The 27797-nt window shown below is 41.1% G+C and overlaps 2 pseudogenes; one reads left to right on the forward strand and one right to left on the reverse strand.

Annotated features, from left to right (window-relative positions):
• Positions 1-203: 203 nt before the first annotated feature.
• LOC118993907 (elongation factor 1-alpha 1-like) lies at positions 204-2560 on the forward strand (annotated as a pseudogene).
• LOC118993891 (40S ribosomal protein S18-like) lies at positions 1703-16433 on the reverse strand (annotated as a pseudogene).
• Positions 16434-27797: the final 11364 nt, after the last annotated feature.

A 27797-nucleotide genomic window follows, 5' to 3' on the forward strand; every position in this document is an offset into this window, starting at 1 on the left:
ATCCGATCATGCTATTCCTCTTGTTCTCAATAAATTCTGAGCACTGTGGCCTGGTGACATACACTGGACATTAAATTTAGCCCCACTTTTTTGCAACAGGTTTGTCACCGGAACGCCAGTGTGAAAATGCTGCTGAATCAAAGTCCAAATGGGAAAGAAAAAATACCGTTATCGCTGGACATGTTGAGTGGGGTGAGTCTACTATCACCGGCCCCCTGATCTACGTATGTGGTGGGATTGACAAAAACCATTGAAAGTTTAAGAAGGAGGCCGCTGAGATGGGGAAGGGCTCCTCCAGGCACGCCTGGGTCTTGGATAAACTGAAAACTGAATGTAAGTGTTCTATCACCATTGATTTCTCCCTGTGAATGTTCAAGACCAGCAAGTATTCTGTGATGATCATTAATTCTCTCAGGCACAGAATTTGTCAAAACATGATTACAGGCACACCTCAGGCTGACTGTGCTGCCCTGATTGTTGTTGCTGGTAGTGAATTTGAAGCAGGTATCTCCGAGAGTGGGCAGACCCGTGAACATGTCCGTCAAGTTTACACACTGGGCGTGAAACTAGTTGTGAACCAAATGGACTCTACTGAGCTGCCTTGCAGGCAGAAGAGGTACAAGGAATTCGTTAAAGAAGTCGACACATTGAGAAAATTGGCTACAAGTAGCATTTGTGCCCATTTCTGGTTGGAATGGGGACAACACGCTGGAATAAAGTGCTAACATGCCTTGGTTTAAGGAATGGGAAGTCACTTGTAAAGATGGCAATGACGGTGGAACCTGCTACTTGAAGCTCTGGATTGGTTGGTCTTCATCTAACTGACAAACGCTCGCCTCTGCCCATCCAGGATGTCAACAGCATTGGCATGCATACTGTCTGTGTGGGCCGAGTGGAAACTGCTGTTTTCAAAGCCAGCACAATGGTTACCTTAGCTCCCATCATGTTACAACTGAAGTAGTCTGTCGAAACACCATGAAGCCTTGAGAGAAGCTCTTCTGGGACAATGTGGGCTTCAATGTCGAGAAAATGTCTGTCAAAGGCATTTACTGTGGCAATGTGGCTGGCGATGCAAAAATGACCCACCAGTGGAAGCGGCTGCCTTCACAGCTCAGGCTGTGATCCCGAACCTTCCAGGCCAAATCAGTGCTGAACGCACCCCTGTGCTGGATTGTCACACAGCTCACAGTGTTCATGGATTTTCTGAGATGAAGGAGATTGGTCATCATTCTGGGGAAAAGCTGGAAGATGGCCCAAAGTTTCTGAAATCTGGTGATGCTATATATTGTCAAGGTGGTTCCTGGCAAGCCCAGGTGTGTTAAAAGCTTCTGTGACTGCCTTCCTCTGGGCCATTTTGCTGTTCATGAGACAGTTGCTGTGGGTGTCATCAGCGGACAAGAAGGGAGCTGGAGCTGGCAGAGGCACCAAGTCACTCAGAAAGCTCAGAAGGCTGAATATTACCCCCAGTTATGCCACCCCAGTTTCAAATCAGGAGAGAAGGAAGAATGGTCTCAGAATGCTTTGCCTCTATTGGCCATTTAAGTTTTATAGTAAGACTGATTAATGATTACAGTGCATTGTAATCATTCCTTCAGAAGGAAAGGAGAATGCTTTGTGGACCACTTTTGTTTTGTTTGTGTGCATGGCAGTTTTGAAGTTAATTTTGGAGTGTAAAAACTATTAACAGACAAAGCCTACAGATTTATTTCTTTTTGGACACACCCACAGTGTGGCCCTGTCAGCCTGTCATCTTGGCATGCTGGCTTCAAAAACATTCCCTGAAGGGTCACAACCCTCTGTGGGCCTGAATTTCCTTCAGTCCCTGCCGGTCTGTACAGAGGTGGTTGTCAAGGCCATTGTCCAGGTCTGGCAGTATTTTCCATCCTTCGTGGCCTATCCTTTCAAAAACCAGTCTGGGACCCCATACTGGGGTGAATTCTGCACAATTGTGGTCATGCATTCCATCTCATCCTCAGTGAGCTCTCCCACCCCTTGGTGAGGTCGACGTCTGCTTTCTTCAGCACCATGCAAGCATATCTAAGCCTCACACCCTTAACTGCAGTGACAGCAAAGGCTGTTTTCTGCCGCTCATCTGTATTGGTGTTGAGCACTTGCAAAACGAGCTACAATTTCTCAGGGATCTCTACGGACACGGCAGCAGCCCCGGGGGTGGCACGTAGTCCTCCTGTGGAAGTGACCTAAGTCACTAGTTTTTAAAATCAGTACTTTTTAATGGAAACACCTTGACAAAAAGTCTGTCTCAGAATTTTTAAACTCAGTAAAACATGATGAGAAAAAAAATTGAATTTCAGCTCTCCCCTAGAAAAACAGTACAAAAGACAGTTGAAAAGGTAGCATTTTAGATGGGTCCGTATTTCTACCTACACATTAATCTTAGGTGTGGTCTTTGAGACAAAAGCAAATACATTCTTTATTAGCTGTTACAAAGTAAATGCTGTGGCTTTATTGCACTTGGTTTTATTTTAAATAAACATGATGTTTTTTTCCCAAACAACACTGACAGGATTATTTGCTTTCTGATGCTCATCTTTACATTTTTATTTTCATTTTCCACAACTCTGATATACATACACATACACACATACTTTTTGTATTCTTACGTGTTTGATTTGTATTCATCTTGAGCATTTTATCAAGTACTTCTATAGATGTTTCTGTTTCTCTTGTTTGCTTTTTAATAGTTTGCCTAATGCAATTAAAGCATTCTTTCTCATGTTTATTCTTTCTTTCTTTAATTTGGTCTAGGTTTAATGTATTTTTATCTGGTGAATGTAATAATAGGTATGAAATATACCAGGTATGGAATAATGAAGTTACATTAGTGAGTCAGTTTTTTTCTTTCCCATGTATGGATTATATGGACATAAAGCCCAGTTATTTGGGTTGAGGACGAGATACCGAGAAACAGGATTTTTCCCCCTAAGAAAACAAAACAAAACCAAAAAACTAAATAGTAATACTTCAAAGGTACTTGGAAGATGAATAGAAATATTAACATTAGGCTTTTTTGATCAACATAATGCTATGTATTTTTAAAAGTTAGGGATAAAAGACCAAACCAGGATATATAACTTTCAAACCAGACCATGTAACTTTCAACCAGTAGAGGACGCAATAAAAGTAATTGACTAGTTAGAAGGGAAGACAAAGTTTAAAAGGCAGTAAAAGGAAAGCATGGTAAATGGTAAGTGAGAAACACAAAAAGGAAAGAATAATGGATTAATATTTTTACTGTATTTTATGAAAATGGAATAATATTGACCTTTCACTGTAATAAACAACATTATATGTGCTACTTTTGAACCTTTTGTAAATTTGTTTTAAGACAATAAAAATTAATCTCTTCACATATCTATATTCTCCACAGAATAGCCAGATCTCAGTCTTTGTTCATAGTTAAGAATATTTTTATTAATTTCAAAACTTTTATTTACTCAATTTTAAAGAATAACTTAAAAATTTTCAGTTATAGTTTATGTACAATATTATATTAGTTCCAGATATACAACATTTCTAACTTAAAGTGTGACCTTCCCCAATAAGTCTGGTACTCATTTAACACCATACAAAGTTATTACAATATTGTTGACTATATTACCTATGCTGTACTTTACATTCCTGTTTGTTCCTTTTATCTAGGAGTTTTTAAGGACTCCATAGAGCTCTCTAGCTCTCTTTTCTTTTCTTTTTCTTTTTTTTAAAAAAGATTTTACTTATTTTTAGAGAGGGGAAGGGAGGGAAAAAGAGAGGGAGAGAAACATCAATGTGTGATTGCCCCTAGCATGCCCCCTATTGGGGACCTGGCCCACAACCCAAGGATGTCCCCTGACTGGGAATCGAACTGGCAACTTTGTGGTTCATAGGCTGGTGCTCAATCTACTGAACTACATCATCCAGGGTTATTTCTGTTCTGTCTGTCTGTTTATTTTGTTCTTTATATTCCACGTATAAGAAACATCATATGGTATTTGTCTTTCTCGGGCTTATTTCACTTAGTGGAATAAGTGTTTATATTTGGCCAAAATAAACAGTGCCGTCCTCAGAACAGGTGAAATATATACATAGGCTCATTCTCTGGCTGCTTAGTCCTGTCAAGATAGCTGAACAAGATTTTAACACATCAGAAAGCAGCATCTCCCCACCACAGCAGACCACATGTCCTACAGTAAACAGACTCATACCACCAGGCTCTGCAATGCACTTTCTCTGCTCAAATACTCCAGTCGTTGCATCAGGGAAACGTATAGCTCTCTGTTGGAAACCGGGTGCAGTGTCCTGCTAGCAAGTGTGTTTCTAAACTGGCACACACCTCCTGCATTATGGACTTCCCCGCTGTCTTCTAATCACGGTGCCAGATGGCTTTGTAGTCAATGATTATAGTCCCCCAGAATGTGTTGTGTAAAACAGAGTCAAATGTTCTCCATCAAACCCTGCCTGAGGCTTAGTTTCACATGCCACATATTAAACCTTCCCAATTCACTATCTGTAAAAAGTGTCTGTCACAGCATTCAGCAATTTACAGCTATCTGGTTTTACTTGTCACTGAAAGTGTTGGGCAGAGGTCAGGTGCCCAACCAGCAGGGCTATTACAGGGGAATTCTTGAATTGGGCAAGAAGATGGGGCTTACTGACCTCAAGGGACCCTTTAACTCCAAAAATCCACAATTTCAACTTTTAACTACTTCTATATTCCTAAATGGTATATGTATGATTGTAACATCAAGTCTTTTCTGAAATTCATTAGAGAAAAATTTTGGATAGGTTGGTTATTAAGATGCTTCTTAATTGACCTGGATAAAAAGTTTTGAACAGTTGCAGTTTCTATTGGGTTTGAACAATGTGCAATGTAACACTAAGCTTGGAATTTTTTGTTTTGGTTTTTTGTTTGTTTGTTTGAAGTTTGACACACAGAAATTGTAGAGAAGGCTTTAACTATGCAACAAAAAATGTAAGAAAATATTTACATTTAAGAAAGAATTAAATTTCAAAGAACAGCAGAAAATCAACAAAAGATGTTGGTCTTACACAACCAAATGAAATTAAAAGAGCAATGTTCAAATGCTTAGCCTGTTTTTACCATCCCTGGACGTTTGTCCTAAATCACTAGATCAAGTAGTGTAGGTGTTCGCCAATATTCAGCTATTTGATCTCATTTGTGAATACGAAAAACTTTGGAGGTTTTTCCATGTGTAACAGAAATTTTATTTAAATTTTTTAGTTTATATAGTTAGCGGAATTTTTTTCACCAATAAGCTTCTGCAAGCTGCTAATATCAACCCTGAAGAAGCAATTCTAAAAATTTAGGAATGTGACTTCTGCCAAGATGGAGGCATAGGTGGAAACACTGTGCCTTCTCCCACAACTAAGTTTGAATACAACAAAGGTTTGGAGAAACAAAGACACAGCCAAAGGACAGAAAATTGAATTATACGGAAGTCCGATTACATCTAACCGTTCAACGGGACGGTAAGAGGGGCGGAGCCAGCAGCGAGCAGGGTCGGGCAGGATAGGTCCCCCGACCTAGGCACCCGGGCAGCCCGGAACCAGCTGGGGTGCGGGGCAGACTGACCGCGGTCTCACATTCGCGCACAGTGAGACGGACCACGCAGGCCCCAGGGGGTGAGGGCTGACGGCAGTGGCACACTCGCGTGCAGTGGGACGAAATGCATGGGCCTGGTGACGGCAGCAGCTGCAGCACCGGTGGGGGCCGCGGCGGCAGGTGGCAGATGGGACACCCTAGTCTCTTTGACCCCGCCCCCACATACAGCGTCACAACCCAGAGACTTAGTTGCCCTGCCCTAGTGAACACCTTAGGGCTCCGATCCTGCTATGGGACAGCCACGAACAGCCCGAAAGATGGCGCGAGAAGAACTCAAAGTCCCAGAGCCCATAACTCTCAGCGACCAAGAAATTGCTAGTCTCTCAGAAGCACAATTCAAGACACTGTTTATCAGGATGCTCACAGAACTGGTAGATTATAGTCATAAATTAGAGGAACATATGAAGGCTAAACTAATTGAAATGAAGGGAGAGGTCCAGGAATCCAATAGCGATGGAAAGGAAACTGGGACTCAAATCAATGGAATGGACCAGAAGGAAGAACGAAACATCCAACCAGAAAGGAATGAAGAAATGAGAATTCAAAAAAATGAGGAGAGGCTTAGGAACCTCCAGGGCATCTTTAAACGTTCCAACATCTGGATTATAGGGGTACCAGAAGGGGGAAAGAAACAGCCACGAGTGGAAAACGTATTTGAACAAATAATAAAGAAGAACTTCCCCAGTTTGGCAAAGGAAATAGACCTCCAGGAAATCCAGGAAGCTCAGAGGGTCCCAAAGAAGTTGGACCCAAGAAGGAACACACCAAGGCACATCATAATTACATTAGCCAAGACTAAAATGAAGGAGAGAATCCTAGAAGCTGCAAGAGATAAGGGGAACGTCACCTACAAAGGAGTATCCATCAGACTGTCAGCAGATTTCTCAAAAGAGACCTTACAGGCAAGAAGGGGCTGGAAAGAAGTATTCCAAGTCATGAAATCCAAAGACCTACATCGAAGATTGCTTTATCCAGCAAAACTTTCATTTAGAATGGAAGGACAGATAAAGTGCTTCTCAGATAAGGTCAAGTTCAAGGAGTTCATCATCACCAAGCCCTTATTATATGAAATGCTAAAGGGACTTATCTAAGAAAAAGAAGATGAAAAATATGAATAGTGAAAGGACAGCAAACTCACAGTTATTAACAACCACACCTAAAACAAAAGCAAACTAAGAGGACAGCTAGATCAGGAGTGGAACCATAGAAATGAAGAACACATGGAGGGTTAGCAACAGGGGAGTAGGAGGAGGAGAAGGGGGGGGAAGGCACAGAAAATAGCATAGAAGGTAGGTAGAAAATAGATAAGGGGGAGGGTGAGAATAGTGGGGGAAATATAGAATCCAAAGAACTTGAGACACGTGGTTATAAACTAAGGTGGGGGGAGAATGGTGGGGGAGGGAGTGTGCGGGTGGAGGGGAATGAAGGGGGGGAATAGAACAACTGTAATGGTATAATCAATAAAATGTATTAAAAAAATAGAAAAGTCCGCAAAATCAGCAATTTTTGTAGGGGTTAGAAAATTTAAAAATAACAGTTCTGGAGTTGACTTTTGAATTACAGTAAAAATATCATTTTGAAGTGAGAAGTATGTTGATAAAGGAACCTCCAATAAGGAAGTGTCACATTTCACTTTATACAAGGATGAGCAAAAGTAGGTTTGCAGTTGTAATACAAATAAATAATATAAAAATTAATAAAAATGTAACAAGAATAAATTCTGTTTCACATACTCACAATTGTAAACCTTATTTTTCCCACCCCTGTATAGTGGTTTTAAGCAGATCTTGTCTTCAAGGCAATTTAAAAATAACCTAATCTTCAGGGATTAGCTAAAGCACATATATGTATATAACCCATGGACACAGACACCAGTGAGTGATGGCCAGAGAGAAGAGGGAGCAGGGGCTGGGAGGACGGGGTAAATGTGGGGAACTCAGGACATCTGCAATAGTGTCAACAATAAAAGAAAAAAAATTAACCTAATCTTCAAAAAACGAAAAAATAACCTCATCTTCAGCTTTAAAAATCAACTTCCATAAAATCATTTGAGATGCTGGTATGTCAAATATTTTTCATGTTTGAAAACATTTTTTACTGTTGTTCAGTTATAGTTGTCTCCATTTTCCCACCACCACTTTCCCCCACTCCACCTGCCCCCACCTCACCACCAATCCTATTCCCCTTTGGCTTTGTCCATGGGCCCTTTATACATGTTCCTTGATGACCCTTCCTCTTATTTCCCCTGTTATTCCCCTCCCTCCCCTCTGGTTGCTGTGAATTTATTCTTTATTTCAATGTCTGTGGTTCTGTTTTTCTCGTTTGTTTGTTTTGTTGATTAGGTTACACTTATAGGTGAGATCATATGTTATTGGTCTTTCACCTCCTGGTTTATTTCACTTAGCTTAATGCTCTTAGTTCCATCCATGCTGTCACAAAGGGTAGGGGCTCCTGCTTTTATTCTGCTGCATAGAATTCTATTGTGTAAAGGTACCATAGTTTTTTGATCCATTCACTAGCCAATGGGTACCTAGGTTGCTTACAGAACTTGGCTATTGTAAATTATGCTGCTATGAACATTGGGGTGCATAGGCTTGTTTGAATTGGTGTTTCAGGGTTCTTAGGATATAATCCCAGCAGTGGAATTGCTGGGTCAAAAGGCAGATTCATTTTTAGTTTTCTGAGAAAATTCCATACTGTTTTCCACAGTGGCTGCACCAGTCTGCATTCCCACCAACAGTGTACTAGGGTTCCCTTTCCCAACATCCTCTCCAACACTTATTGTTTGTTGATTTGTTTATGATGGCCATTCTGGCATGTGTGAAGTGGCAACCCATTGTGGTTTTAATCTGCATCTCTCTGATGGCTAGTGATGCTGAGCATCCTTTCATATGTCTCTGGGCCCCTGTATGTTCTTCTTAGAGAAGTGTCTATTCAGGTTCCCATTTTCAATTGGATTGTTTATCTTCCTGGTTGTGTGAGTTCTTTATATATTTTAGAAATCAAACTCTTATCATTTGCAAATATATTTTCCCTTACAGTTGGTTCCCTATTCATTTTGCTTATATTTTCTTTAGCTGTGCAGAACCTTTTCATTTTGATGAGATTCCTTTTGTTTATTCTTTCCTTTATGTCCCTTGCTCAAGGGGACATATCAGTGAAAATATTGCTACATGGGATATCTGAGATTTTCCTTCCTATGTTGTCCTTTAGGACTTTTATGATGTTGTGACTTACATTTAGGTCTTTTATCCATCTTGAATTTATTTTTGTATATGGTGTAAGTTGGTGGTCTAGTTTCATTTTTGTACATGTAGCTGTCCAGATCTCCCAACACCATTTGTTAAAGAGACTATTTTTACTCCATTATATGCTTCTGCCCCCTTTGTCAAATATTAATTGACTGTAGAGACTTGGGTTTATTCTGGGCTCTCTATTTTGTTCCATTGATCTATGTGTCTGTTCTTATGCCAGTACCAGACTGTTTTGATTACTGTGGCCTTGTAATATAGTTTGATGTCAGGTATAGTGATCCCTCCTACATTGTTCTTCTTTCTCAAAATTACTACAGCTATTCAGGGTCATTTATGATTCCATATACATTTTTGAAATGTTTGTTTTATATCTGTGAAATATGTCATTGGTATTTTAATAAGGATTACATTGAATCTATAAATTGCTTTGGGTAGTATGGACATTTTGATGATATTAATTCTTCCAATGCATGAACAAGGTATAGACTGCCATTTATTTGTGTCTTCCTCAGTTTCTTTCTTTAGTGTTCTGTAGTTTTCTGAGTACAGATCTTTTACCTCCTTGGTTAGGTTTATTCCTAGGTACTTTATTTTTCTTGTTGCTATAGCAAATGGGATTTTTTTCCTGATTTCTGAATTTCTGATGTTTCATTGTTGGTGTACAAATATGTCTTTGATTTCTGAATATTGACTTTGTATCCTGTTGTTTTTGCCAAATTCACTCATTAAGTCAAGTACTTCTTTGGTGGAGCCTCTAGGGTTTTCATTGTACACTATCATGTCATCTGCAGACAATGACTGTTTTACTTCCTCCTTTTATTTTTTAAAATATTTTATTTATTAATTTTTTTAGAGAGAGGGGAAGGGAAGGAGAAAGACTGGGAGAGAAACATCAGTGTGTAGTTGCCTTTCATGTGTCGCCTACTGGGGTCCTTGCCTGCAACCCTGGTATGTGCCCTGACTGGGAATTGAACCGGTGACCCTTTGCTTCACAGGCCCGTTCTCATTCCACTGAGCTACACCAGCCAGGGCTACTTCCTCCTTTCTAATTTGGATACCTTTTTTTTCTTTTTCTTGTCTGATCATTGTGGCTAGGACTTCTAATACTTTGTTGAATAGAAGTGGTGAAAGCAGACATCCTTGTCTTATTCCTGATCATATGGGAAAGGCTTTTAGTTTTTGCCCACTGAGTATGATTTTGACTTCAGGTTTTTCATATATGGCCTTTATTATGTTGAGGTATGCTTCTTCTACTCCCACCTGAGTGTTTTTATCATAAATGTGTGCTGAACCCCATCAAATGCTTTTCCTGTATCTGTTGATATGATTGTTGTAAAGAAGTGAAATTCAAAGAGATAGAGAACCATGGGGAAGTGCCTCTTAAACTTGATCATGCATAGGAATCACCTGGAGATAATGACAAAATGCAAATTTTGAAGTAGGTTTGAGACTCAGTCTGAGATTTTGCATTTCTAACAAGCTCCTGGTAGTACGTGGTGCTCATTTCTAGACCAGAATTTACACAGGAAATCTAGCTAAAAGCAACATTTTCACCATGTTTTGGGACTTCCATTGGAAGACATTTAGCAGTCAGATGGAACTGTGCCTTTTGAAATGAGGAGAGTCAGGTTTGGGAACAATAAGCATAGAATTCATAGCAAAAGTTATGAGATTAGACGAGGCGTGCTCTCCTTTAATTATTGACGAAGTGCCAACAAGGTAGGTAGGGAGCTCTGAGTCAGACACCATCATCCTCCGTTGAGCCCAGATTATGGTGTCATGTATGGTCTCTGGCCATGTTTAGTTCTAAAATTCTATTTTTAATGAGAATGTGAAGCCAACTAACTTATCAAATATATCTTTTTCAGCAGGGAAATATTGCTATTAAAAATCTCTCAAGTTACTGAAATATTAATGGTAGTACAACATCATGTCACTGAAGACTATGTTTTCACTGAACCCTGGGTTTTGATAATACCGGGCATCTGTGTTTTAATGGAGGTGTGGAGAAAATAAGGTCTCAACTAATAAATGGTGAAATGGATTCATTAACAATTGTCTTTCATTATTTGAGGGAAAAATGTATACTTAATTTTTTTTTGGACCATGAAATAGGTTGTCAAGGTATGTTATATTCTTAACTAGGTATGTGTGTTTATTAATTATTTAAACATTATGGATTAGATAGATATGGACTTTTCATGGGTTAGAAAAATAAACTTGACTGTCTGAGTGGACTTTAGACCAACAGGCTGCTGTTTTGTTTGTGTCTGTTGTATCTTCTCATCTTCTTATATATTTACAGTGGGCCTTTTCAATATGTTTACTTATTGAGTACCATGCATACTTAAAACAATGTATTAATTTTTAGGAAGAGAAAGAGAGAGAGCCAGAGAGAGACAGAGAGAGACAGAGAGTTAGAGACAAAAAGAGAGAGGACATGGATTTATTGTTCTACTTATTTATGCATTCATTGGTTGATTCTTGTATGTGCCCTGACCAGGGACTGAACTCTCAACCTTGGCCTATTGGAACGCACTCACCCACTGAGCTACCTTGCCAGGGCTACCACATGCACTTTTGATGCGGCTTGTTGTAAATGACTCTAATGATTAGTTTTCATTTGGACTCTAGAGTTCAGCATGTTTTCAGGGAGCTAATGGTTTTTATTGCAGGTTTCTGCCGTGCTTACTCAGCCTACATGGTGACAGTTTCATCTGCTTCCCTATCTGTACCTTTCGGTTTGATGTCGATATCATTAGCTGTCTTTAACATTTATGAATCTATCTGTAATAAAGGAAAATAACAGCATTGAAAAAAATTTTCACTTTACTGTATGACCTTCCACAAAATAATAGTTCCATGGAATGATGGGAGGTTTCTAATGAATAATAGATTATGAAGCTGTGATTGTCAAATAGAGGTATATCCAAATATGTCCAGAACTTACTTTTATTGAGAAGAGTATAATCACAAAATATGTTGAAGAATGATGTAACTATGCTGTTATATATGTTTATGTTCCTTTCATATATAAAACCACTTACAAATAAAATCTAAAGTTACCTCTCCTGAGTAAGACAACTAAATCCTTAACACAGTACACCAGTCATGCCAGCTGTCCTGCCTGCTATACCCCTGCCTGCAACCCTCTGCCGAGCTAAGCAGGCAGCCCCAGTCTCTTCCTTCAGGAGATGGATGGGGTCAGGCTTCCTAAGCCACAGGCTGGCTGCTGACCTATGAAATGACTTGGTACGAAAAAGTTTCTCCGGTAAATACAAGGTAATTGACTAATCATACTCTCCTCTAAAAGTTGAATAGGAAAATTCAGAGATTGGTAGCTATTCTGTAACGAGAGGAAGAAATATAGAGAACAAACAGGATTGTAAGAGACACATTAATGATGGAATATGAAGGGGAAGTTTCCCAAACTCCAGTTGGGGGATAGTTCCTAGATGGCCTTGAAAATGGTGACACGGGGGAGCAGCTTTCTGCAGTGCTGTGTGGCGATGTCCTTCTCCGTGTGCTAGGTCTGCTCTGCAGGGTGGGGCTTCTCTGTGGGTGGTAGCCAACGGAAGGGTGTTTGAGTAGCGAGGGCTCTTCCTACTTGGAGTCTGGGCTAAGAATGGACACTCATTTGCACAACTCTGGCACCTTATGTAGTGTCAGTAGGCGTTTCTTGGCAGCTGAAGCTAAAAAATAACTCATAGATATTATCATTCAATACTTTGTGTGCAGTAGTGTGTAGGTTACATAAGTGCTGATAGAGATAAAAATGATTTATAGAATAGTGCCCTGTGCTAAAAATATCAGTTGCTGATGATTTTAGAAACTTAGAAAAAACTCCTAACTTGTGGGTCACATATTTGCAGTGAGGGAGTCATGGATATTTCTTTACCCCCTTAAAAAATTTTTGATTTCATTCCAAATAATCAATAAAAGATTTTCTATGTGTTGGATGACTCCTACATTTGAGTGTATTTGTTTTTTATTTCTGAATCCTGTGATACTAAGAAAATTAATATTACAATTTTATTTCTAGCCTACTCTTTTTTACTAATTAATTTTAGAAGCATTGTAGAGCAAAACTTGTCAAGAGACAAGATTTGTTCTGTTCTCTTTCTTTCTGTTAATAGATGTGTCATTACATTTTTCTGTATTATTTTCACTTTCTACTTATTTGTAGAATTGCTAAACTATGCGCTGAATTGAGTAAACATTTTAATTTATTCTGGATTTTTAGGTTATAAGCCTCCAGTGAAGAAAGGAGAGAATGACTCACAGAAGAAAATAAAGAATGATATAATAAAATAAGAAGGAAAACATTTCAGATAAACATATTAGAAAATGCCAAGCATTAAAAAAAGGAATCGCTAAGTATAAATATCAATTAAGAAGTGAATATAGGACTTATGGTCAAGATGGAGGCATAGGAAGATACACTTTGCCTCCTCACACAACCGCAAAAAGAATTACAACTAAATCTCAAAACAAATAACACCCAGAGCTGTTAGAAAATTGAACTGTATGGACCTGACAGCCAAGGATTTAAAGAAGCCACAGTTGTCCAGACGGGCAGAGATGAGGAGACAGGGTGGAGAGGACAGGAGACACGTATGGCACGGAGAGGTGGTGGCAGTGGTGTCGGTGGTGGTGTTGGCGGACGTGTGGTGGAAAGATCGGGAGGGATTCCTTGGGAGAAAATGATCCCATCCCCAGTCCAGGCTGCACAGCTCAGGGTCTCAGCAGTGGGAAGATAAATCCCCATAACTTCTGACTGTAAAACCCAGTGGGGGTGGGGGCAGTGGAAGACACTGCAGGATTTTCAGGAAACTCCACTTAAAGGGCCCATATGGTCTTAAAATGTACACAAAACCACCCACTCTGGGATTCAACACCAGGGCAGCAGCTGGAAGGGTGCCAGTCACATACGGGGAGTGGGTGAAGTGACTGGAAATGGGGCGAGTGCCAGGCAAACCTCCAGAAGCCAGGCAGCAGCACAGTCCCCTCTTTGAGCTCCCCCTCCCCATGTACAGACACAAAGTGAAGAGGTGGAATGCCCCATCCTGACAATTACCTAAGGTTCTGCCCCACACAATTTACAGGTGCCTTTTACAGAGTTGAAGCAGCTCTACCTAAAACACAGAAACAAATGCAGGGGCAAATTCAGCAAATATGCTGAAAGAATTCATCATCATAATGGAAGAAATGGAGGTTACACTAAGTGAAATAAAGAAAAATCCCCAGGGAACCAACAGTGAAGGGGAGGAAGCTGGGATTTCAATCAATGATTTGGAACATAAGGAAGAAATAAACATTCAATCAGAATGGAATGAAGAAACAAGACTTCAAAGAAAATGAGGAGAGTATAAGGAGACTCTGGGACATCTCTAACCATCCCAACACCTGAATCATAGGGGTGCCAGGAGGAGAAGAGGAAGAGAAAGAAATAGAAAACTTATTTGAACAAATAATGACAGAGAACTTCTCTAATTTGGTGACGGCATAGACATACAAATCCAGGAATCACAGAGAATCCCAAAGAAGTTGGACCCAAGGAAGTACACACCAAGACACATTATAATTAAAATGCCACAAGTTAAAGATAAGGAGATAATCTTAAAAGTAGCAAGAGAAAAGGAGACAATTACCTACAAAGGAGTTCCTATAAGACTGTCAGCTGATTTCTCAAAAGAAACTGCAGGCAAGAAGGGGCTGGAAAGAAGTATTCAAAGTTGTGAAAAGCAAAGGCCTATGACCTAGATTACTCTATCCAGCAAAGCTACTGTTTAGAATAGTAGGACAGATAAAGTGAATCCCAGACAAGGTAAAGCTAAAAGAGTTCATCATCACAAAGCCATTATAACATGAAATGCTAAAGGGACTTATTTAAGAAAAAGAAGATAAAACTATAAACATTAAAAAGGCAACAAATTCACAAACACTAACAACGGAATCTAAAACCAACCAACCAACCAAACAAAAAACCTAAGGAAACAACCAGAACAGGAACAGAATCATAGGTATGGAGATCATTAGGAGGTTTATCAGCTAGGAGGCAGAAGGGGGAGAATGGGAGAAAAGGTGGAGAGACTAAAACGTGTAATTGGTAGGTACAAAATAGGGAGATGTTAAGAATAGTATAGGAAATGGGGAAGCCAAACAACTTATATGCATGACCCATAGACATGAACTAAATGAGGGACTGCTAGAGGGAAGGTAGGTACCTGGCAGAGGGGGGCAAAGGGGGAAAAATTAGGACAACTTTGATAACATAATCAATAAAATATACTTAATTCTCTCAACTATAGAGGTGAATATCGATTTAAGTCAGTAACACCTTTACACCACAGGGGGGCAGTAGCTACTACATTATTGGAAACTCAAGTGCCATTTTGCTTGAGAACTTTTGAGCTTTTCAGAACCTCAGCTTCTGAACTTTTCTAATTCTTTGTGATTTTTTTCTATCAATGCCATGCCTTAGTGTTTGATTTTTGAAAGCTAATCCCTACTCTTGTCTGAAATAATTGTACTCCCAAAGTAAAAAATAGTTTGTTGATAGGCTACAAATTGGAAAGCATACTTTATACTTTAGCTCTACATTGTGCGTGAAAAACTTTCGAAATCTGAGTTCTCACAAGAAAATTATAAGTACATCAGAGTTTTTATCCACCGTAAATCAATTCTTGTAAGAGCAGCAATTGTGGACTCAATAGCACAACAAGTGAGGCTGGGATGGAATTTTGAGGTCACACATCATCCTAGGAGCTCAGGGTGTGATCACATTTTTTGATCTATAATTTCTTGTAGACTATTTAACATTTTGGCCACATTTTTGTTTTGGTCACAACCTAGATATAGATTTAAATTATGATGATGCTTCTTATTTTTCAAAAGCACTATAACCTTAATTGGAATAATTTGTGTTAGAAATTAATTCAAGGATGGAAACTGAACTAGAGAGAATTTTTGACACCTTAGAATGTCGTATGAGTGAAGATCTTCTGTGGGGATAAACAGTGAGTGTCTCAGATATTTCTAAGCATCAAGGTTTGAGTCTTGTTCTTTCCAGTAGGGGTAATCCAACAGAGTTTAAATTCAGAGATCTTTCTTCCTTTCTCTCTTTCTTTCTTTCTCTCTTTCTTTCTTTTTCTTATAATCAAACATATTTTAATATAGCAAGGAGGAAAAGAGAGACATAGTCTGTATCTTTAAAAGGAAAAAAATCACTTGTGTTGACTTTAAGCACAACTGCAGAGAGAAGAGGGTGACAGAGTGAGGTGTTTCGGAGCAGGGACTCTGGGACATGCCATGGGTCTAAGTCCCAGCTTGTCACTCCCCAGCTGGCTCACTTTGGCCACATTTTTTAACCGTTCTGGGCCTGCTTCCTCAGCTGTAAAATGGGGACAAGCAGAGTACCTACCTTTTAGAGTTGGGTGAAGATGAGATGATTGGGTGCCTGTGGTGTATTAGAACACTGCCTGGCACTTACTGAAGGCCCCGTGAGTGCTGGCTGTCATCACCGTCACAGGAGGACTTCTTACTCTCTGATTCTTCATTGTCTATCAGGCACTCCACATCATTATCTGCCTTTTATGGACAAAGAAAGTAAGGCTTAAAGACCTTATGAAAGCTTGCACAGCTGGTAAGTAGTAAAGTCCACAGATTATACTGTACAGATCATACATAAATGCACCGTGAAATATAAATATGCTTAACTGTAACTGCTAACATGAGCTGAGCACTCATCCTATGCCAGGCACTGTTCTATGTGCTCTAACCTCTAAGATAGGCACTACATTTTTTATTTATTAAAAACTGTGTATTTATTCTGACATGTTTAAACTCCAGACACCTTCAAAGCGCTCTACTTTTGATGCAGTGCACCTATCAAGACATTTTTCCCATTGATCAAAATAGTTTTGAACTTGTTGACTTTGATGCCTTTCAGTGCTTCTGCCATTTTTCTGTTTCACCTCTTCTATGTCAGCAAAAACATTTCCCTTTGAGGGCTTTTTTTTCCTGCAGAGGAAACAAACAAAAAAATAGTTACTTGAGGGGAGATTGGATGCATAGGGAGGGTGGGGCATGGGGGTCATACAGTTTTTGGTTAAAAACTGCTAAACACTCAGGTGTGCTCGTAAGCCACCCATACAATAAGCACTGTTATTATTCTCATTTTGCCAATGAGGAAATCAAGGTGCACAGTGGTTAAATAACTGACTCGAGATCATGTGGCCACTTACTGGTAGACTTGAGATGCATCATCTGATGGTTGCTGGCGGTGAATTGGTGCCAATTTGGGGAGTGGTGAAGAAGGAAACTACTTAGTGCAAAACAGATCAGCTGTGATACTGCATGTCTTCGAAACAGTACAGCTGTGGACCAGATGAGATACCGCACAGCTGTCGAAACAGCATGGCTGGGAGGCACCCTGCGGTCAGGGGCATCTCTGGCTGGACAGCTCTGCTCTGCCCTCTGCTGGTCTCCACTCTGTTCCAGGGAGACATCTTCAGGATTTTAGCTCCAGCCACTGGGGAAACAGTCTTCAGTGGAAAGCGAAAGTGCTCTCAGAGACAGAGAGGAGATGACTTATACAGACAGAAGTCCCCAGCCATGGTCTGTGATTGGTTTGTTCTCATACAAATGAGAACAAATCCTCTCAGTCTGAATGGTCCAAATGCACTGTCCTAATTGGTCAGAATGGAGCTACTCATGGGTTGGTGAAGATGCTGGTGGGGATGCAGCTGCACAGATCAGGTTGGATGGTGAAAGTCTAGTCCTGTTGGCTGAAAGAAGACTCCAGGAACCCCTTTGTAAGGGCTGGCTCAGATGGCAGAAACACAGGGCAGGCGGGCGCTTGAGTGCAGGCTTTTCCCAGGAGTGAAGTTTACATGAGAAGTCCTAAGACGGAAACAGCCGCTAGGCTTTATTATTATTTTTTTCCATTTTAGCCCATTTAGACAATGGAAGCCTTTTTTTAGTAGATATCTTCTTTCTCAGAGTTCACAGATGTATATCCAAGCTAGGTCCGGAATTCATGCTCTTTTTCTGCTCTTTTCCCTGAGGATGATCAAAATTCCTGAGCTTGTAAGAGGTCCTGAGATCAGGGAAGGGTGTTGGATGAGGTCTTTTCTCAGAAGAGTGACCTCTGGCTAGATCCAGGAAATTGGAAGCTCCCCACACACCTCCCTGTCATGGAATGGACTGTTCTGTCCACTGTTCCCACCATCTGGAGGCATATGTGACCCAACCAAATTAAGGCCTCTATATAAACTTTTGAGATTGTGGTGAGGGGGTGTAGAGATTACTTGTCAGGTGGCCACCCAAGGCAAGCCTGGTAAGTAAGTTCTCTTGCTTATTAAACCTGCCCCCTATCAATCTGGAGAGGTTTGTTTCTTTCTTTTGTCTCTGCTTACCCTCCATGTACAGGGGCCACTTTACGAACCAACAAAGTGTCATCTGGTTACCACCATCTTCTGGCTATAAGGCTATTCCATGGGGACTTCGGCCATCAGCCTTTCCCTCGTTGTCCCTCCCGAGACTTGAGGACTGTTTCTCTGGGTGGTGCTCCAGGAGAGCTCAGCCATGGCCCCTGCTGACCAGGCTCACACCAGTCCTGCTGAGCTTCCAAACTCAGCCAGTTCACACTCCAGCTGCTGGCTGTGGTGCTGTCCATCACTGCCTTGCCCAGGTTGCTGATTTTCAAGAACCTTCTGGACCTTTTGTTAGGGGCTTTGACACTTTTCGTGTCTGTTTCTGGCTCCCTGATCACACCCAGGTACACCAGGGGACGGGTGAGGGGGTGTTCCCTTAGGCCATCTCCACACTACTGTCTCCTTTACTACCGTTGCCTGTGAGTGTAGAACTCCAGGCAGGAAGAGTCATGCTCCTTTTGTTTGGGGATTTACACTTATCTGGAGTCTATGCCACTTAACTCCTCCCTCGAGCATTTGGATGTTGGGTCCAGTCACTTGGCCTCCCACTTCTTTCCAAAATCCTCGTCTCTTACTATCATCAACTTCCTATTTCGATTTTCCTCTCTTCCGAAGGCCCTGATTTCTTTATTTTTAATGGAAATATACTCTATTTCTTCACTACAATTGTCCCAGGCTTTGATACCATATTAGGCCTCTGTTACAAAGAGAATGGTGGTACCTGCAAGAACATCTAATAATTCATTTGCAAGATCCTAGGGGGTCATTTCAATTTGCGAATTTCTGCTTCTCCCAGTGAATGCACTGGGCAAGTACAATGCATGAAACTAGTAACGTAAACCTGGATCAGATATTGGAGAGCCATTTAAGTTGGGTTAAGAAGTTTAGATTTTATCTTTTCTAAAAAATACATTTTATTGATTGTGTTATTACAGTTGTCCCATTTTTTAATTCCCTTTATTCCCCTCCACCCCATACCCTCTCTCCCACCATTATTCCCCCACCTTAGTTCATGTCCATGGGTCATACATATAAGTTCTTTGGCTTCTCCATTTCCCATAACCTCCCCCTGTCTATTTTGTACTTAACCATTTATGGTTCTTATTCCCTGTACCTCTTCTTCCATTCTCTCTCCCTTCCACTGCCCACTGATAATCTTCCATGTGTCTACATTTCTGTAATTCTGTTCCTGTTCTAGTTGTTTGCTTAGTTCATTTTTGTTTTTGGTTCAGGTGTTGATAGTTGTGAGTTTATTGTTTTGATAGTTTTGATCTTCTTTTTCTTAGATAAATCCTTTTAACATTTCATATAATAAGGGCTTGGTGATGATGAACTCTTTTAGCTTGGCCTTATCTGAGAAGCACTTTATCTGCCCTACCATTCTGAGTGAAAGCTTTGCTGGATAGAGCAATCTTGGATGTAGGTCCTTGCCTTTCATGACTTGGAATACTTCTTTCCAGCCCCTTCTTGCCTGAAGGTTTCTTTTGAGAAATCAGCTGATAGCCTTATGAGAACTCCTTTGTAGGTAACAGTCTCCTTTTCTCTTGCAGATTTTAAGATTCTCTCCTCTTTAATCTTGGGTAATGTAATTGTGAGGTGCCTTGGTGTGTGCTTCCTTGGTTCCAACTTCTTTGGGACTCTCTGAGCTTTCTGGACTTCCTGGAAGTCTATTTCTTTTGCCAGATTAAGAAAGTTCTCCTTCATTATGTTTTCAAATAAGTTTTCAATTTCTTGCTCTTTCTCTTTTTCCTTCTATCACCTCTATGATTTGGATGTTGGAATGTTTAAAGTTGTCCCAGAGGTTCCTAAGCCTCTCTTCATTTTTTGAATTTTTAGTCCCTCATTCTGCTCTGGTCAAATGTTTACATTTCTTCCTTTTGGTCCAAATCATTAATTTGAGTCCTGGTTTTCTTCCCTTCACTGTTGGTTCCCTGTACAATTTTTTAATTTCACTTTGCATAACCTTCACTTTTTCCTTTATTTTGTGACCATACCCCACCATTTCTGTGATCATCCTGATTACCAGTATTTTGAACTATGCATCTGATAGGTTGGCTATCTCTTCATTGCTTAGTTGTATTTTTTCTGGAGCTTTGATCTTTTCTTTCATTTGGGGCATTTTTTTTTTCTCTGCGCACGTGTTACATAGTAAGAGGCAGAGCCTAGGTATTTGCCAGGGTGGGGCAACCCGCTTCTCTGTGTTGCGGCACTGTACTACACTGGGGAGGGGTCTGAGATGAAACAGTGCCACTTGCTCAGCTCTCAGCTGGCTTTCAGTCACCTCCTCCTCTACCCACAGCAAATTGGGTCCTTCTGGTGCAGATTCCTGGGTGGGTGGTTTTATGTATGTTCTAGGATCCCCTGGGTCTCTCCTATGAACTCTCCTATGAGGCTGGGAGCTTCTTTTGCCTCCTCAACCCCTACAGGTGTTTTCAGTCAGAGGTTTTGAGGCTTTATTTCCCTGCACTGGAACCCTGGGTTGCATGGTCTGTGTTGCTCCCCAGTTGTTCCTTCCAGTTTATCTGCATGCAAATTTGGGACTGCCTGCTCTGCTGGCTGCTGCCTCAGCTGTCCCAGCCCTCTAGCTGCTGTGTTGCCTCCAGTGCTCTCTGCCCTGGCTGCCCGTCTCTGCCCCTCTTACTGGTCTGGTTGAATGTTTATTATTTTACTTCTTGGTTGTCAGACTTCTATGCAGTTCAACTTTCTAGCAATTCTGGTTATTTTTTGTTTTAAAATTTTTGTTGTCCTTCTTTTGGTTCTAGGAGGAGGCAAAGTGTATATACCTATGCCTCCATCTCTGCTGGAAGTTGGAAGTTTAGATTTTATCTTGACATTGAGGATCTTATGGCAGGTTTAAGCAGGACCTGTATGATCAGAGTAGAAAAGTCTGAAGGGTGGTGAGGCTGGGCCTAATTAATCAGGATGGCAGAGGGAAGAAAGTACCTGTGGCCTCAGACACAGGAAGGATGGTGCTTAGAGGAGGGCAGTGGGACTCAGGACCTGGAGACTGATTGTGGGAGGGAGAAGGAACAGGAAGCCACCTCTTCAGCAGAAAATTCATACTTTCTCTTCATTTTTAACAACTTTATTATCTTTGACATAAAAATTGTACATGCTTAAGGTGTATAACTTCATGTTTTGATATACATATACGTTGTGAAAAGATTGCCACAATCAAGCTAAACAACTTACTCCTTACCTCTACATAAGTACCATTTCATTTGTGTGTGTGTGTGTGTGTGGTGAGAAGATTAAAGTTGAGATCTGTCCTCTTAGCAAATTTGAAGTATACAGTACAGTATTGTTGCAAATATGCTTACATATTACATACTGTATATAATATGTTACATATTATGTAAAAATATACTTATAAAATGAGGTATTATTCAGCCTTAAAAAAAGAAGGAAATCCTAGCACTTGATTTAGTAACAAACCATAAAAATGATCCTTGAAAATATAGTCTTACACTTGATCTAAATGAAACAAGCCAGATACAGAAAGATAAATACTATATACCTGTTCTTAAGGTCTAAGGTCTATTTTGTCAGATATAAGTATTGCCACCCCAGCTTTTTTGCCTTTTTATTTGCATAAAATACTGTTTTCCATCCCTTTACTTTTAGCCTGTGTGTACATTTTGATCTGAGGTGGGTCTCTTGGAGGCAGCATTTATATGGGTTTTGTTTTCTTATCCATTCAGCTACACTGTTTGTTGATAGGATCATTTAAGCCACTTACCTTTAAGGTGATTATTGATAGATACATATTATTGCCATTTTATTTTTTAATTATGTTTCTCTGTTTTTTTCTTCTTCTTCTTAAAGCAAGCCCTTTAACATTTGTTGCAATACTAGTCTGGTGGTAACAAAATCCTTTAGGTTTATCTTATCTGAGAAACTCTTTGTTTCTCCAGTTTTAGATGATAGCCTTGCTGGGTTAAGTAACATTGGTTGTAGGTCCTTGTTTTTCATCATCTTGAATATTTCACACCATTCCCTTCTGGCCTGAAATGTTCCTGTGGAGAAATCAGTGAACAGTCTAATTGGAACTCCCTTGTAGGTAACTAACTGCTTTTCTCTTGTGGCTTTTAAGATTCTGTCTTTGCTTTTAAGCGTTGCAATTTTAATTATGATGTGTCTTGGCATGGGCCTCTTTGGGTCTGTCTTCTTTGGGACTTTCTGTGCCACCTGGACTTGTGTGTCTCTTTCCTTCACCAGATGAAGGAAGTTTTTGGTAATTTCTTCAAATAGATTCTTGTTCCTTTCCTCATTCTCTTCTCTTTCTGGTATTCCCATGATACAGATGTTGTTATGCTTCATGTTGTCCCAAATGTTTCTTAGAGTCTTCTCATTAAAAAAAAAAGATTTTATTTATTTATTTTCAGAAAGAGGGAAAACAGGGAGAAAGAGAGGGAGGGAGTCATGATTGATATGAGAAAAACATCAATTAGCTGCCTCTTGCACGCTCATAGCTGGGGGCCTGGCCTGTAACCCAGGCATGTTCCCTGACAAGGAATTGAACCAATGGCCATTCAGTTTGTAGGCTGGTGCTCAATCCACTGAGCTATACCAGCCAGGGCTAAAATCTCATTTAAATTTTTCTTTTCTTCTGTGGTTTGGTGTTTTTTCTATCTTCCAAATTGCTGACTCGATCCTCTGCTTCTAACCTACAGTTTATTCCTTCCAGTGTATTATTTATTTCAGATATTGCATGCATTATTTCTGACTGTCCTTGTTGATGGTTTCTATATCTTTTTTCATGCTGTCGAGTATCCTTACAATCATTATTCTAAACTCTCTATCTGATAAGTTGCTTGCCTCCATTTCACTCAGTTCTTCTTCTGGAGAATTCTCTTGTTCTTTCAATTTGGGCCTGTTTCTTTTTCCTTCCATTTTGGTCGCCTCTTTCTGCTTGTTTGCATGTGCTATGTAGATCTGGAAAGACTCTGGTGCAGGCCGAGGCCAGGTGCTGCCTATGATGGCCCTGGTCAATCTCTTTGGAACTATCTGTGACCCACAGCTTGTGGCTCCCTCTGCTGGGCCTGGGGGTGTGCAGAAAGAACCAGGCTGCACACTAAAGCTATCTTTTACCAGCACCGTGTCTGGGGAAGTGTCCGCTGAAGTCTCAAAGCACCCAGAGATCTGCCTCCACCTGCAGGCTTTCTGTTACGTTTAATCACAGAAAGAGCCTCCAACTCTACTCAGCAGTTTGGCTTAAGCTTCACAGAGTGAGTTGAGAGGGATTCCTGGGGCTGGGGCTATTGTTTAACCCCAGGCTGGTTCTGCACGGAAGGGAGAGCTCTTCCCAAGAAAGATGTCCTCTGCAGTATGGGGAATGACTCAGCACAGGGATCCTGGTAGCTGACACTTCTGCTCTCTTTCCATGGCCACCAACGCCCAAGACTCTCCTCAAGTGGCTCTAATTTGCTCTGCCCTCCCTCTGCCGGAGCCCAGGGCGAGTGGCTGCAAACAAAATTTTGTGCACTGGCCCTTTAAGGGGCTCTCTGCATCTCTAGCCATCCCTCCCTGGCAGGCAGAAACCCTGCTGCTTTTCACAGCCAGATGTTATTTGAATTCCTTTCCTGGGTTTGGTGTGTTAGGCCTGGAGCCCAGCTTGGGGGCTTAGACCCCATACTTCTCAGGGGGAACGTTCTGGTTACTGGAATATCCTTCTGAAACTTCAGCTTCTGCCTTCGCAGCCCAGCCAGCCCCCTATGCCTCCTCCGTACTTCCTACCAGTCTTGATGTGGTTTCTTCCGTAAGTCCTTGGTTACAAGGCTTGTCTCCAGCTAGTGCTCAGCTGGTTATTCAGGATGATTTCTCTATAGTTTAGTTAAAATTCCAGTTCCGTCCTGTGAGGAGGTTAGTGTAGCTTTCACTTACTCTGCTGCCATCTCTGATATCTGCATACCTAGTCTTTTTTTTTTACATTACTTACTTATTTATCTATTTATTATTCAAGTACAGGTTTCTGTCTTTTGCTCCCATCCCAGCCCACCCCTCAGTGCTCCCCACCTCCCTCCCATGTCCACCCCCCCTTAGTCATTGTCCATGTGTCCTTTATATTTGTTCCTGTAAATTCTTCCCCTTTTACCCCTGAAATTCCCTCTCCCTTTTGGTCACTGTCCCCCTGTTCTCTATTTTAGTGCCTTTGGTTATATTTTGCTTGATTGTTTTTTGTTTTTTTTTTTGTTTAGCTTCCTGTTAAAGGTGAGATCATATGTGCATACCTATTCTTAAAGCTACCTCCCCAGTGGAGCCTTCCTTGACTTCCCCTGACTTGCTGTCATAGCTACCTGTACACAATTAAGATACATCTTTTAATGTGTCTGTTTTTCCCACTAGGATATGCTGTCCCTATTGAGGGCATTTATTTTTGTATTCCCAGGGCTTATTTACATTGAAGGCTGTCAAATCTTTGTCAGCTGGATGAACAAATGAACACATGGACAGGTGAATAGACATTTCAGAGTAGTGGTTGTACTTTATATAAGATTATGGCCAAGTCTTGGTCCAGAAATCTGAGTGGACATAAATAGAAAACACCTGGTTCCTGGAGTGTAGACAATGACAATGCCAAAGCATGGAATCCAAACACCAGGCAAAGGCAACTTGGCTTCTTGAGTTGCAGAAGTTGTTTCTGGGTTTTTAATGTGTGTGGGGCATTTAAAAAATGAGGGACCCCTTGATTATGTGCTTCTCTAACCTGGTGGGCTAACCTTCCTGTGTGCTGCCATGAAAAGCGATGGAAGTATGGGGAACTCCATTCACGCACCCACATCTTAGAGAGATACCCTTCACACTGACTGTTTACTGTGTTGGGAGCAGACTAAATGAAAGCAACGTGGACTACCTGCCGTCTCCAGTCTTGCCTAACCTCCAAATGAAAGCTGCCCTCGGTAGTCTAGCCTGTGTACCCTCCACACATGTGCAACATTTGTTATTGTTTGATAGTCATGATTTTTCCTAGACTAACTGGTGTGAAAATGTGTCTTATTGTTCGATCCAGATTTTGAAGACAGTTAACCTTTTATTTCTACAAGGTTCTTGTATCTGCATTCCTGACCCTCTATCAGTACTTCCTGCTTAGATTCAGCAGAAATCTAATTTTGTTGGTTCTTTCAAAGAACCGTCATGGGATTATTTACTAATTCTAATATTTTTCTGTTTTTTTATTGATTACTTTCTTCCTTTATTAATTACTTCTTTGTGCTTACCTTTGGCTTGCTTTATTGCTGTTCTATGAGTGCTCAGTTCATTTATTTTATTGCTTTCTTGCTTAATATTTAAAGTGCTGACTTCCGCCAAGATGGAGGCATAGGTGGAAACACTGTGCCTTCTCCCACAACCAAGTTTGAACACAACAAAGGTTTGGAGAACTAGGACACACCCAAAGACCAGAAAACGGAATTATACGGAAGTCCGACAACTACGAACCGTTCAATGGGGACGGTAAGAGAGGCGGAGCCAGCAGCAGAGCTGGGTCGGGCAGGACAGATCCCCCGACCTAGGTGCTAAGCACGCGGGCAGCCAGAAGCCAGTCGGGGTGCGGGGCAGACTGACCAAGGTCACACATTCGTGCACAGTGAGACGGACCACGCAGGCCCCAGGGGACGAACCCAGTGGTGGAGAGCTGACAGCGGTGGCACACTCGTGTGCAGTGGAACGAAATGTGTGGGCCTGGTGACGGTGGTGGCTGCAGTGCCAGCGGGGGCTGCGGCAGCAGGTGGCAGACGGGAAGCCATTGTCCCTCTTTGACCCCGCCCCCACATACAACGTCACAACCCAGAGACTTAGTTGCCCTGCTCTGATGAAAACCTAGGGCTCCGATCCTGCTACTTAATAGGCACGAACAGCCCAAAAGATGGCGCAAGAGGAACTCAAAGTCCCAGAGCCAATAACTCTAAGCGACCAACAGATTGCCAGCCTCTCAGAAGCCCAATATAAGACACTATTTATCAGGATGCTTACAGAATTGGTAGATTACAGTCACAAATTAGAGGAACATATGAAGGCTAAACTAATTGAAATGAAGGGAGATGTCCAGGAAACCAATAGCGATGGAAAGGAAACTGGGACTCAAATCAATGGAATGGACCAGAAGGAAGAACAAAACATCCGACCAGAAAGGAATGAAGAAATGAGAATTCAAAACAACGAGGAGAGGCTTAGGAACCTCCAGGACATCTTTAAACGTTCCAACATCCGGATTATAGCGGTACCAGAAGGGGGAAAGAAACAGCCACGAGTGGAAAACATATTTGAACAAATAATAAAGGAGAACTTCCCCAGTCTGGCAAAGGAAATAGACTTCCAGGAAATCCAGGAAGCTCAGAGAGTCCCAAAGAAGGTGGACCCAAGGAGGAACACACCAAGGCACATCATAATTACATTAGCCAAGACTAAAATGAAGGAGAGAATCCTAGAAGCAGCAAGAGATAAGGGAATAGTCGCCTACAAAGGAGTACCCATCAGACTGTCAGCGGATTTCTCAAAAGGGACCTTCTAGGCAAGAAGTGGCTGGAAAGAAGTATTCCAAGTCATGAAATCCAAAGACCTACATCGAAGATTGCTTTATCCAGCAAAACTTTCATTTAGAATGGAAGGACAGATAAAGTGCTTCTCAGATAAGGTCAAGTTCAAGGAGTTCATCATCACCAAGCCCTTATTATATGAAATGCTAAAGGGACTTATATAAGAAAAAGAAGATGGAAAAGATGAACAGTGAAAGGACAGCAAACACACAGTTATTAACAACCACACCTAAAACAAAAGCAAACCAAGAAGACAGCTAGATCAGGAGTGGAACCATAGAAATGAAGAACACATGGAGGGTTAGAAACAGGGGGGTGGGAGGAGGAGAAGGGAGGAGAAGGCACAGAAAATAGCATAGATGGTAGGTAGAAAATAGATAGGGAGGAGGGTGAGAATAGTGGGGGAAATATAGAATCTAAAGAAATTGAGACACGTGGTTATAAACTAAGGGGGGGAGAATAGTGGGGGAGGGAGTGTGCGGGTGGAGGGGAATGAAGGGGGGAATAGAACAACTGTAATGGTATAATCAATAAAATATATTTAAAAAAATAAAGTGCTTATGGATATTTGCCTCTGAGTGCTTCATCAATGATACTATACCCTTTTAAAAGTATTTTATTTATTTATTTTTGTAATGTTTTATTGATTATGCCATTACAGTTGTCCCATTCCTGCCTTCATTTCCCTCTACCCTGCACACCCCCTCCCTCTATTCCCCCCTTTAGCTCATGTCCATGTGTCACAAGTTCTTTAGCTTCTATATTTCCCATACTATTCTTGTCCTCCCCGTGTCTATTTCTACCTACTATCTATGCTACGTAGTCTCTGTGCCTTCACCCGTTCTTCCCCCGACTACCCTGTTGCTAACCCTTCATGTGATCTCCATTTCTATGGTTCTGCTCCTGATCTAGCTGTCCACTTAGTTTGCTTTTGTTTTAGGCATGGTTGTTA

This window comes from Sturnira hondurensis, unplaced genomic scaffold (genome assembly GCF_014824575.4).
Source record: "Sturnira hondurensis isolate 20B ecotype Veracruz unplaced genomic scaffold, ASM1482457v3 Scaffold0008948, whole genome shotgun sequence".
In the NCBI taxonomy this organism is placed as follows: Eukaryota; Metazoa; Chordata; class Mammalia; order Chiroptera; family Phyllostomidae; genus Sturnira; species Sturnira hondurensis.